Raw genomic sequence first — 13,735 nt, 5'->3', positions numbered from 1 at the left:
AATGTTCAAATACTCTCAGTAAGCAACTGTTATGGTTTGAATTGAAAATGTTCCCCCACAGACTTGTGGGAAGGCCCCCTTCACAGCTGGCGGTCATACCATTAGAGGCTGTTGGACCTTTAGGAGGTGGCTAAAATGGGTCCTGGGGCAGGTCTTTGAAGGTTAATGTTAGTTCAGCCACCCATTCTTTTATCTCAGTAGTTCTCAACCTTCCCAGTGCTGCGACCCTTTAATACAATTCCTCATGTTGCGGTGACCCCCCACCATAAAGCTGTTACTTGCTACTTCATAACTGTAATTTTGCTACTGTTATGAATCGTAATGTAAATATTTTTGAGACAGAGGTTCGTGGAAGGTCGCAACCCACAGGTTTACAAGCACTGTTTTGTCTGTTTGCTAGTACACTGACAAGAAATGAGCTGTCACCACATGTTACCATTGCAATGCCTTCGCCACTACCACGGACTGGAACTGTATGCTGAGGAAAACCTGTCTTCCCTTAAGTTTCTTTCCTCAGTCATTTAGGTCAGAGTGATCTAAAGTAATACAGAAAAAAATAATATCAAAAACCAAAAACAAGAAGTTTTAGTTGTAGTAAACTGGACTGTGTGGTTTTTAAGCCTTTGGCACTTGGTCTATAGGAAGAATGAGAAAGAGTTTAGATACTTGGGCTGAGAAACCCTAGAATACTGTGAACCACAGGCTTAGTGGGTGATTCTGGTGAGAGGCTGGAAGACCGGAATGCTAATAGAAACGCAAAGAGCAAGAACCATGTTCATGAGGTTTCAGATGGGAACAAGGATTGAAGGAGAGGTGAGTCGTGTAACATTCCGGCATAAATGCTGACTGTGCTCTGCCTGCATCCTGAGAACGTAGGCGTGGGTGAGTTCTTAAGTAATGGACTAATTCATCTGTCAAAGGAAATCTCAAGCTGCATTTGTCCAAGTCTAGAGTGAGAACCAGCAGTAAAAAGATGTTAAAAACAAACAAACAAACAAAACAACTATGAGGTTTTGGAACACAGCTCTTACTGTTACTGAAAAATTAAGTCTGGACAAAATAGCTATAGTTATTAAATACTTAGTCAAATACCTTCACAGTGCTCACCCTTCATGTGAACTATGGAACTTGAGATGAAAAAAACTAATATTTAAGCCTACTTTATGTCTTAGATGTATGATACGATTTTTATTTTATATTAATATGTATTTTCTCTTGATAACACCACGAATTTTTATAAACCTTTTTAAAAGTTAAAAATGTTGCTTTAAGATCTCACTGTAACATGGATTTTTCACTTCAGGGGTCCTAGTGGGGTTCTTCACCCCACTAGGCTTTTCCTGCTCCAAAGTATTATCACTATTGGGTAAAAAGAAATCCATCTATACTAAAAAGTATTGAAAATACTTTCCAATCCAATAGAAGTAGAAACTGGGAACCCCTTCATAAAGAAGGGAAAGACTGTAGTTGTCCTAAGTCAGATAGCACAGTGGAATAGAAGCCCTTTTCCCATTTCCTCCTCCGAAATCCAGCTGTAAATATGCAGAGAGAGTAAACACAAGACTGGAAGCAAGGTACAGAAGCCAATCAGCCAGGAAACCGAGTTTCGTGGTTCTTGCTTTGTGGGAGGTGATCTTTTGTTTTGTTTTAATTTGAGACAGTGTCTCACGCTGCAGCCCTGGAGGGCCTGGAGCTCACTATGTAGACCACCTGCTTCTGCCTTCTGAGTTCTGGGATTAAAGGCGTGTGCCACCACACCCAGCCCCTGATCACTTTTTGCCTCAAATATTCCAGAATAGGTGCTGTAGAAACCTTCAATGCAGAAATCCTAAAAACTGATGGAGGGGTAGGGAGACACCTTAACAGTCAACAAAATCCACTCTTCTAAACAGAGGAGAAGAAAACAGCAGCGTACCAGGTAGAAAACACTTAGACAACAACAGAGAGATACATATTACTTCAACTAAACCCTATGGAGAAAACCTGTTGCCCTATCCCCACCCTACCCTGAGCAAAACAAAACAAAACAAAACAAAAGCAGATTTTAGCCTTCCGCCCTTGTCAAGTAACACACATCTACCCATGTGGTGTCAGAGAAAGAAAGCAGAGAACCGGAACTTCCTTCCTATCAACCTAGGTGAAAGGTTTACAACACGCCCCCACGGTCGGGCGTGTTCGCATATGCCCAACAGACACTTCCACCTAGCCAGTTCCAGGTCAGGATAGCCATTTCCGGGTCAGGGCATCTTGCGTGACCAAGATCCGTGACGTTCCATTGGCTACGTAGGCGCGCAACGTGGCCATGTGATCTACGCGCTTGCGTGTAGTAGTGATGCTGATCTGTCCACGCCCAGCCTTTAAAATCCGGCGCCATGTTCCCGGTTCCTTCTTCTTCTTCTTCCTCCTTCTCCACACACGTGTTTCCCACAGGCCTGTTCACTCTCTGTCCCTTTAATAAAACTCTTGTTAGCGGATTCTGTCGTGTTTCGTGGCATTTCCTTGCAGGGTAAGAACACAACGCAGCCGAAAAACTAACATTTTGGTGCCGAAACCGAGCGGGCGCTTCCGGGCGCCCTGCGCCTGGAAACCCGTAACCGGGGACTGCAACACTCTGTTCCGTACGCGACAGACCGCTCTCCATTTTGCCTGACCGCAGAAATTCCATGCAACACCGCTTTCTCCGATTGGTGAGTCCCCCCCATTTTTCGGCCAGTGTAAACGGTTTCCTGAATCTGTGAGAACAACCGGTACCTCACCAGTATTCTTGAGACCGGGGGAACCCCCGGCCACGGTCTTCATTGGCTACGGTCGGCCCCTATCGCAGGCCTCAGATTTCTAGCCCTCTCCCACGTCTGCAGCCTGAGATATTTCTCGCGTTGGGACCACCGCCGTTGGGTGCGTCCTGGGGGCCACGTGGGGCCGACACGTTCATCCGACTTGACGAAGTGGCAGACGCTGTCTGGATTCCCGGGGAATCCTTTCCTCACGTGGCAGGGGCCCCCGCTTCTGTGGCTGACGAGCCAAGGAGCGGCTTGTGCCCGGGATCCGTCCTTGGCCTTGGGGACGCCTGGGGCCTTGGCTCCGGATCACGTTTGTTTTTTTATCGTTTTTATTTTTCTGCCTCTCCGCTGCAGACATGGGAAACAAGGCTTCCAACCCTGTTAGTCCTTCCTCTTCATTAGGCTGTCTTGTTGAAGCTTTAAAACCTCTCAGTTTAATGCCTTACATAAAGATTCCTAAGCTAACTCGTCTATGTTCTAAAAAATGGCCAAAGTATGCTTTAGAAAACAACAAAAAATGGCCACCGAGCGGCTCCTTAGATCCCGATATTTTACGGGAGTTATCTAATTACTGTCAGTGCTCAGGCAGATGGCAAGAGTTGCCCTATGTTATAGCATTTTTCTTTCTCAGTGCTAAACTGTCTCTTCTGAATTCCTTCTCTCCTGCTCATATGCTCCTGGCTATGCCTGAACCGGAGGATTCTCTGACTCCGGAATCTCTGACTCTAGATCCTGCTAACGAACCTCCACCTATTCGACCTCCAGCTCCAACTCCTAGAAAACCGTTCCTTCCGCTCCCCTTCCAGATTATTCTTCTTCTAAAGCTGCTCCTTCCTCGGCAGCGGCCGGTTCCAAAGGCCCTGCCCTAGCTCCAAACTTCACTCCTCCTACCACCCGCTCTCGGGCTGCTAAATTGCCAGATTCCAGCCATCCAAAACCTTCCACTGTTCTCCCTTTGCGAGAGGTGGCTGGTGTGGATGGACTGATTAAAGTTCATGTTCCATTCTCTCTAGCAGAACTCTCTCAGATAGAAAGTAAGCTGGGTTCTTATACTTTTAATTCTGCTGCCTTTATTAAACAGTTTCAATATATAACTCAATCTTATAGTCTTACCTTTCATGATATATTCATGATACTTTCTAATAACTTACTTCCTGAGGAGCGCAGGCGGGTTTGGGAGCAGGCTAGGATTCATGCAGACGAAATTCATCAAACTAACCTTTCACACCCTCCAGGAGCTGAGGCGGTTCCTGACCGAGAGCCACACTGGGATTATAACACCCAGGGTGGCTGTCTAGCCAGAGATAGGTTTATTATCTGTCTCCTGACAGGTCTCCGTAAGGCTGCCCTAAAACCAGTAAACTATGAAAAACTAAAAATGGTTAATCAAGATAAGGACGAAAATCCGTCTCATTTCCTAGAGCAGCTCACCAAGGCTCTACTTCAGTTCACTAGCTTAGACCTGGAGAGCCCTGAGGGCAGGCAGCTGCTAATAACCCAGTTTGTCTCACAGAGCTTCCCTAACATTAGGGATAAACTTAAACATTTGGAGAGCGGCCCTCTAACTCCACAGGCAGATGTGCTGGTGATAGTGTTTAAGGTGTTCCATGGTAGAGATGAAAAAGCCCATAAAAGGAGCTGCCAGATGCTGGCAAGCACTGCCCGACCGGCTCCCCGAAAGCCATCTGGTCCCTGCTTCAAGTGTGGGAGAGAAGGCCATTGGGCCCAGGCTTGTACCACCGGCCCATGAAGGGCACCGACAAAGCCTTGTCCAAAGTGTTGCCAAAAGGGTCACTGGTCAGCTGACTGTCCTAATGTCCCAAGCGACATAGGAACGCCAGATGAAGACCACCCTCCAGCTGACTTTGTAGGCTTGGCTTACAGCGAGGACTGCTGCTGCCTGGTTTCTGCCCCGGCCACTCCCATCTCACACAGGGAACCTAGGGTAATTATAAAGGTCAATGGGCGGCCCCATCTCGTTCCTTTTGGACACCGGAGCTACCTACTCTGTCCTGAGAGAGTTTTGGAGGCCCACCTCTCCTGCTCGTCTCCCTATTGTCGGGGTTGGGGACAGCCTTATCTACCTCATCAGACACCACCACTCAATTGCATTTTCAGAGGCATCCCTCTCACACACACATTCTTAGTGGTGCCAAGCTGCCCTGTACCTTTAATGGGGAGGGATCTTCTAGCTAAGGTAGGAGCGTCCATTTCTTTCGCTCCACACATTCGCCTCATCCCAGACGCGCCAGCGGCTCCTTTACTTCTCCTCCTAGCCACTCACTCTTCTGACTCTAACAATTCCTTTCCCCTACCAGTCTCTCAGGTAGACACAGTCTCTCAGGTAGACACACAGAGCCGGAGGCAAAAAGGACCATCAAAAATATCCAGGCGGTAAGGAATAATGTAATACAATAATCTATCATTGTTCGATACTCAGTAACTGATAACCTGCGTTTCCTAAATGCTAACCTAATAAGGGAAACCGGTGCCTTAAATAAACTACCTCTAATAAGGCTTGTCTCAGATAGAAATTAAGCAGAGTACTAAGGCCAGATCTACCTCAGGTAAATATCACATGTCTCTATCTGGACAGGCCAGATCTACCTCAGACAAATGCCAACTCCAAAATAAAATAATAATGATTCTTTCTCTCTAAGCCTTTTCTATGTCAACAGTATCTTGTCAAACAGAAGGTTCCCAGCCACAGCACGGATGGACAGCTGCAGAACGAGGGGACGGCAGAACTTCATTCCAGGACCTGCCCACCATTATCCCAGGACTTCACAATATACCCTCTCATCCCCCTGCCCCCCAAGAGCCAACCAACGCCCACTATTCAGCTGGAAGCAGTCTTTGAGAGAAACGTCGCCCCCATACCCAGGCAACCACAATTTTTTTCTTTTTTAAAAAAGGAAGAGTCAGGGATGAAAGGTTTACAACACGCCCCCACGGTCGGGCGTGTTCGCATATGCCCAACAGACACTTCCACCTAGCCAGTTCCAGGTCAGGATAGCCATTTCCGGGTCAGGGCATCTTGCGTGACCAAGATCCGTGACGTTCCATTGGCTACGTAGGCGCGCAACGTGGCCATGTGATCTACGCGCTTGCGTGTAGTAGTGATGCTGATCTGTCCACGCCCAGCCTTTAAAATCCGGCGCCATGTTCCCGGTTCCTTCTTCTTCTTCTTCCTCCTTCTTCTCCACACACGTGTTTCCCACAGGCCTGTTCACTCTCTGTCCCTTTAATAAAACTCTTGTTAGCGGATTCTGTCGTGTTTCGTGGCATTTCCTTGCAGGGTAAGAACACAACGCAGCCGAAAAACTAACACTAGGGTGGCCCCTTCCCTCTGGAGACCATATGGAGAACTCAGACTTACATCCCTCAGCAGTAAGAAAACATTCTTCCCTCCTCACTGGAGCTGGGGCAGAGATAGTTTCAGGGAAAGTCAAGAATGTCATTGCTCTACAGGAATAAGAAGGCCATTCCAACTGCACAATATCAGGAGTGACCTCACCGGGAGCAGGAATGACCCTCGAAGTCAGCGCAGCATCATGGCAGGCCCAGTGGAAGATCAGTGCTCTCACCCCTGTCCAGCTGTTACCAAGGTCCCTGCTCCTGCTCCAGCTCAACAGAAGAATGGATTCCCACCTGCCTCCATCAGCAACAAGTCAGTCGCATTGTAAAAATGTCTCCACAGGCAATCACAGTCACATTTGAAGCAAATGGAAGCCTGGAGACCTAACAAAGAAAGCTAAGATTAAAACACAACAAACAAAGGGAACTATCAAACTAGGAAATACAATAACCACAATGTAAACTATCTATGGGCGACCTCGGCAGCAGGATGGAGGAGACAAAAAGAAATCACTCAACTTCAAGACAACAGTAGAAATGACTCCGTCTGAAAGCTGGGGGCGGGGGGGATTGAATGTTTAAGCACAAGCAGAGCTTCGAGGATCATTATGACTAGACTGAGGTTCAGATGGACCCCAGAAGGATCTGTGTGGTAAAGGTTGGATCCCAGCCGTTGGCTCCTGAGAGGTGATGCAACTGTTAGGATGCAAATTTTAGTGGGAGGACATCTCAGTGCAGGAAGCTTTTGACATTAAATCCCAGCCCATTCCTCTTTCTTTCTGGTTTCTGGCAACCATGAAGTGAGCAGCCTGCTCTAGTCTACCATCCTGCCGCCACACCATGCCTCACTACATTACATACCTAAGCAATGGACGGGACCAGCAGACTTCTAAAGCTGGAAGAAAAGCAACTTTCTCCGTGCAGGTGCATTATCTGGGGTGTTTCGCTATAGTGATACAAATTGACTAACACAGACCACAGTGAAACATCCCAATGGAGTCTCCCCAGGCCAGAGAGAGATGGAAAAAGGAGCAAGCACAAAAGTGTTTGAAACAATAATGGCTGAAAACTCTCCAGATATGGGGAAAGTCATAAACTAACAGGTTCACGAAATTGTAAGTGAATGCCAAGCAGGACAAACAGGAACTCCTCCACAGCAGGTTAGCTCACAGCACAGAGCCTGCTAAGAAAACTGAACGTACAGTTTCTAAACTCCAGAAACGGCAATCTTCAGGCCAGTACTGTTTCACTTGCATTAGAATTCTATCCAGCATTTATGAAAAAGTTAATACTGACTCTATATACAGTCTCCCCCAAAATAAAAGAGACGGGGACATTTTTCAATTAATTTTAGCAAATCAAAATTATTTGCTATTATCAATACCAGACAAAGACAACATAGAAGTTTGTGCGTCTCTGTGTGTGTAAGAGAGAGAGAAAGAGATGGGGGGAGGGAGGGAGAGAGGGAGGGAGGGAGGGGGGGGAGGGAGGGAGAGAGAGAAAGAGAGACTAGACCAATATCCCTCATGAATATAAATATAACAATCCTTAACAAATATTAGCAAATAGATTTCAGCACTATATCAGCACAGAATTATATACCATGACCTAGTGGTATTTATTCCCAGGATAAAGAGCTGGTTCCACATTCAAAAATCAATCAATATAATCCACCATATTAACTAGCTAAATTTAAAAAGCCACATAATCCTATTAACTGATGCAGAAAAATCACTTGACAAAAATGCAACATATATTCATAGTAAAAATTCTTAGAAAATTAAGAATAAGGTTAACTTCCTCAAGTGGATAAGGTAAAGCTAGTATGTGTTATATAACATGTAATATTATATAATGCTTACTTGTGAGATGGCCGGATGCTTTTCCCCTAAGATCCAGAGCAAACCAAAGATGCTCTCTCCTACACTCCACTCAGCGATGCCCTGGTAGCCAAGCAGAGTGTTCAAGAGCAACCTAGGAAAGGTAGAGAGACCCCATCGAAGCAACCCCAAAGAAGCAAGCCATCGAACAAATTCCAAAATGCCATACTAGAGAAGGCTGTAGCCAGTCCAAGGCTAAAATAAGAGGGGGGGATCAACTCTCCTTTACAGATATCATGAATCTCTACATAAAATCCCCCCAAATCCACCAAAACCAAAATGAAACAGTAAGAACAACAAAACTCTCCAAACCCACAAGTGAACGTTCAGCAAAGTCCAGAATGAAAGATCAGCAAAGGAAAAGCACTTGTTGTGAGTTACACGCACAGAAAGGCGTGAAGATGACTCAGAAGGCCTCCTAGACCCCCATTGTCTTCCACCATCAGTCTATACTCTGCATAATTATAGTGCAAGGAGAAGGCAGGTAAAGGGCAGTGAGCTGTAGGATGCCTGCGATTCTGAGGCACCCTAACCCCGACAGAACCTGTACCACAACCATGATACAGAACTGGTCCCACACCACAGGGAACCTCCTCCTAAAATACCCCATCTTACCATTCCATCCCCACCCTCATGATCCACCCATTTCTTCATCGCTTCGACAATTTTGTCCTTCGGATAATATCATATCTATTGTATTTTATTCTATTCTATTCTCATCTTCTGTATTCTGTTTGAGACAATATATTGCTATGTAGTCCTGGCTGTCATAGAGTTATATAGATTAAGCTGAACTCATACTTGTGATGATCCTCCTGCCTCTGAATCCCAAACACTGGGATTATAGATGTGTGCCACTATGCTTGACTCTGGGGAATGCTTAATAAATCAAGTCTTAGTTTATGAGCCTTTGAGATCCATCCCCTCCCACTTAGCACAATGCTTCCGAGAGCTCTCCAAGTTATTCCTACGTCAACAGTAGTCTGTGTTCTGAGTATGCCAGAATTTGCTTATCCATTCGTCTATTGTAAGACAATGAAAAATACAGGAGTCCTCTCTAAACAACTTTCACAAGTTTCTATGAAGCTATAATTCACAATACAAAGTTTTACAAAAGTGATGTCCAAGCCCTCTCCCTGACCACATAAATGAAAATCTCCAGGGGAGATTTTCTATTATATTATATAATAGATATAAAGATACATATTCTATAGTAGCATTATATTATATAGTATATTTAATTGTATTTTTTAAGTACACAGACAGGATAGGGCCAGGAAGATGGCCGAGTTAGTGAAGATACTTGATACCAGACCTGACTACCTGAGTCTACCTGGTTGAAAGGGAGAACTGACTCCCACAAGTTATTTTCTGACCTCAAGTATGCGCGCGCGCGCGCGCATGCGTGCGCACACACACACACACACACACACACACACACACACACACACACACAAAATAAATGTAAAAGAGTTCACACGATAATCCTATCGTGACTATGGTTGAGACCAGCTAGAAGCTAGTGTTAGTACTCAAAACACACGCAAGTATAACACTAGTAAATGTAGTTGAGGATAACAAGGAAGAAAAACCTAAACATAAAAATCTATTTCAAATGTCTTAAGGAGGTTAACTCCCAATGTGAAACCTGGCATTTAATTAAATCTAAATGATATAGATGAGCTAATCAGTCACCTATTGTACTATATATGTTTTGTACAAAAATGTCAGCCTCAATAGATTTCTTTGGCTTCTGAAGCATTTTGAGAACAATGTTGTAATTTAAAAGAGTTAAGGAACAATCAAAATCACATTAAACATGAAGCAATGTACCTGAGTAGAATGGCTCAGGCCTATAACCATAGAATTCTAGAGAATGAGGCAGGAGGATTGCCGTGAATATGAGGTCAAATTGGGCTGTATAGTGAGTTCAAGACTAACCTGGACTACAGAATGAGACCTTGTCTTAAAAATCAGGCAAAAACTCAAGAAAATAAACTAACTCATTGAGTCCTCATTTCAGATGGCTGGAATGAGGTTGGGTTTTACTTTTTTTTAACCAAAACCTTGTCACCAGCAGTAACCCTGGAAAACTTACATGTGACAAGTGTTGCTCTCCTGACTACAAATTCTGACTCACCAATTTTTATTGCCTAGCACTCCTTGGACTGAACTGTTGGGAACACACAGGTTGAAAACAGCTGTGGTTTTCATCAGGTAGACCTTCACTGGCATAGTCCGAGAGCTCACTGAGAACATCTACTCAGTCAGGACCCTAAAGGCTTAGCAAAGAGTCCTTCTATGCCTTCAGGGGGAAAAAAAACCCTAAGGATGAGGCTGAAAGAGACTGAACACATGAAAGTATTTACAACAAAGCAAAGAACCGGTGTGCTGAAATGTTGACTGAAACAGAAGAGGGCCAATGGGCTTGTTTTTACTGAAGTGCCTCTCCATGCGCTGGCATCTGCAGGTGCTGGGAAGGGAGTTTTCAAGCCATGTTCAACTGGGTCCCCAAGTCATACAGATGAGCAGCTTCAGCGATGCAGACTGATGCTCTTCAACAGGAGCGGTTCACTCTGTTCCCAGTGCCATACACACACACACACACACACACACACACACACACACACACACACACACACACTGGCCTTCCATACACAGCTATGCCGCTTTTCCAGACCTGACCTACAAGATCAAAAGGGTCCCCATGGGGGTTGTGTGACAGGAAGGAAAAGCTTGCCTTGCCCCAACACTAGCCCACTCCTTCCAAGGACAACTCTCAACTGTTCATTCACAGCCCAGAGACATCTCAGATGCGTTTTCTGTTCTGGGAAGACTTGTACATTTGGGAGAACTCTTTACATTCCTAACTTCAACTCCTAACTGTCATGACATTCAACTTAGCAAAATAAAAACCATGTCTTTTTGTTTTTGTGTGTTTTTTAATAGCTAATACAATCATCTTTCAAAGAACGTTGCTTTGCGGTTGGGCGAGCGATCAATGCTCAGGCATTCTTCCCGAAGAAAGCTGAGGGTTATCATTTCCACTATATGACCATGTATTTTTCCTCTTTGTTTCTTGGCGGGAGCCTCCACTCTGCAGGTGTCGTCGCGGCAAGCTTGGAACCCAACCACTAGCAAGTCTGTGGAGCTTAGCATGGGACAGTGACCAGCAAAACAACACCAGGCCCAGGGAGGCAGCAACTGAGGAACCAAGTCTGCAAGCTCCTGAAGAACACTGGGACCTGAGCCCTAGAAAAGCCAAGAGAGTGCATTTCTTTCGCAGCTGAGGGGACCACAGGAGCCTGGGGTGGGGGTGCACAGTAGTGCTGTTTTTAGCTAGTGGAAACACTTTCTGCAGTGATATGTGGACGCATAAAGCAACACACATTGGAAGAGAAGGGAACTTGTCTCTCCTGTTGTCAGTAGCCCCACAGGACTGGAGAGATCAGTAATCAAGCCCGCTGGTATAATACTGAATTTTTTCACGCCCAACTTATAATTGATGCCAGGTAAATGTACTATGGATCCATCAAAATGTGGCGATTTGGGGGGGAGGGTATCTTCTGGGAGGGGGAGAAGAAGGAGGAGGAGGAAGAAGAAGAGGAAGAAGAAGAACAAAAGGAAAGTAGGAAAGCTAGAGAGAAAGAAACCCAGCCGGCTTTCCCAAGCCTAGCGCCTGTGAGCGCGCAGGCTGCACCAGCTGGAAGTCATTGTGAAGGCTGGCGTCTGCGTTGTCAAGGCGACCGCCCGGCCGGCGCCAGCGGAGGGGGGGGGAGGCGGGCCGGGTGAATGGGTGACGTCACGCGGACGGCGCCAGGCAGTCTAGGCTGCCGAGCCAATGAATCAGCTGTCGCGGGAGGGAGGCTGCGCGCGAGGAGGATGCAGGAATGCAGCCCGAGCCGCCCTGGCCCAACGCTGCCTGCTCCTCCAGCCCGGTGCCGCCCTCTCCTTGGCCCGCCGCTGCCAGAGTACCGCCACCCTGGTTACCCGCAGGGCCAATGCCACGAGCTGGGGGGTCAGTCCCTGAGGTTCTGTGCTCCACCCACTGCCACACAGCTACTGGTTTAAATGGGGAAAATTAAGTAAACCTTGCCCTGGTAGATTAAGATGGACTTTAAAAGTGTATGAATTCCCTTGTGGCCTTGCTGGGGGTTCTGCAATGGCCTAAGTGCTGGGCAGCACGGAAAATAAAAGGAATCAGCATGCCCAGAAGAGCTCAAGACTGAACAGGGAAGAAAGGACCAGCCGGGAGCATTTTCTTCCATTGCTGAGTACTGCTGGACAGTGCCTGCAGGACTCTGGCTCAGGAGACAACTGGCTCAAAGGACTGGATTTTCAGTATCCTCGAGTTTTGCTCGTCCTACATCCTTCTATGGGGTCCATTAAATAGTGTGCTCCAGGGGGCTAAAAACTTGAGTTACCGTCCTTTCGGTATCCCTAGCCTTCAGTGTCCCTTAGTAAGGACTTGGTAAGGACTGGAGAACGTCCGTGGAATATCAACGGCGCCAGACCAAATAGGCTTGGACAGAGGTTTGAGTGAAAACAGAATGTCCCTGAATTCTTGAACATTTCCTTGGGGTGCTTGCTGATTTGGGTGGTGTTCAAGGTAGTGATGCAATGTTTCTGGAGGTGTGGCTTAACTATTAGAGAAGACATCCTTAAATCTGCCTTCCAACCACCCTGGGGACCTTTTTTTTCTGTGATTATGAAACGAGACTTGGGGAGCTACTCCTACAAGACTCCTGAGGTTTTACGAGCCTATCTAAAAATGGATAGGTTTAGCATCTTTTAAAACTGAAATTTGTGTTCGCTACGTGTGACATTCATTCACTGCACAAACATTTCAGGGTCCCCAGCTGTGTGAAGAGTGCACGTTAGAGCTTTGTATCTGAAGTTCCTCAAAAAACTGAAATATCAGATCGCCGTATGTATTAGTCACTTCTCTGTTGCTGTGACAAACTGCTGTGACCAAGGCAACTTACAAAAGGGAGAGTTTATTTGGGCTTATGGTTCCAGAGAGGTCGGAGCCCATGATGGGGGTAGAGGAACACAGCACCAAGAGCAGTCATGGTGACTGGAACATAAACCTGAAGCTTGAATCTCCCTGCAAAAAGCAGACAGCAAACTGGAAATGGTTCAATCCTTAAATCTCAAAACCCATCGCCAGTGACATACTTCCTCCAATAAAGCTACACGTCCTAAAGCTCCCCCAAATAGTGCCACCAACCAGGAACCATGTGTTCAAATACACGAGCCTAGGGGGGACATTCTTATTCTAAGGATCACACCATACGGCCCAGCTACACCATCCCTGAATGTACACCCACAAGAACAGCATGCCACAGAGATGCTCACACCATGTTTACTGCTGTACTGTTAATGATAGCTAACAAATGGAACGGGCCTAGATGTTCACCAGCAGATGAATGAATGAGGGAAACATGGTAAATGTGTGCCATGACATTTTATTCAGCAGTAAGGAATGAAATTAGGACATCAAGACTAGGACTGTAGGAAAATGAACCGAGCTGGAGATTAACACGTAAAATGAACTAACCCGGACCCAGAAGGACAAGTATTGCATGTTCTTTCGGTTTGCAGGATGTACATTTAAGCTTGTGGTGTGTGTGTGCGCGTGTGTATGCCTGTGTTTGCATGCATGTGTAGGACATGAAAGTAGTGAGAAGACCCTGAGAGGGGGAGAATAGATACAGG

At 46.1% G+C, this 13,735-nt stretch overlaps 1 long non-coding RNA gene across 1 annotated transcript; it reads left to right on the top strand.

The window, feature by feature from the left end:
• The first annotated feature begins 2,626 nt into the window (after positions 1-2,626).
• On the top strand, positions 2,627-6,047 carry LOC128103392 (uncharacterized). The gene is made up of 2 exons (XR_008215684.1): positions 2,627-5,174; positions 5,459-6,047. It is a non-coding gene; the product is annotated as an uncharacterized LOC128103392 (long non-coding RNA).
• Positions 6,048-13,735: the final 7,688 nt, after the last annotated feature.

This window comes from Peromyscus californicus, unplaced genomic scaffold (assembly GCF_007827085.1).
Source record: "Peromyscus californicus insignis strain IS unplaced genomic scaffold, ASM782708v3 Scaffold_8__1_contigs__length_139910024, whole genome shotgun sequence".
In the NCBI taxonomy this organism is placed as follows: domain Eukaryota; kingdom Metazoa; phylum Chordata; class Mammalia; order Rodentia; family Cricetidae; genus Peromyscus; species Peromyscus californicus.
This window is presented reverse-complemented; position numbering and strand designations above follow the sequence as displayed.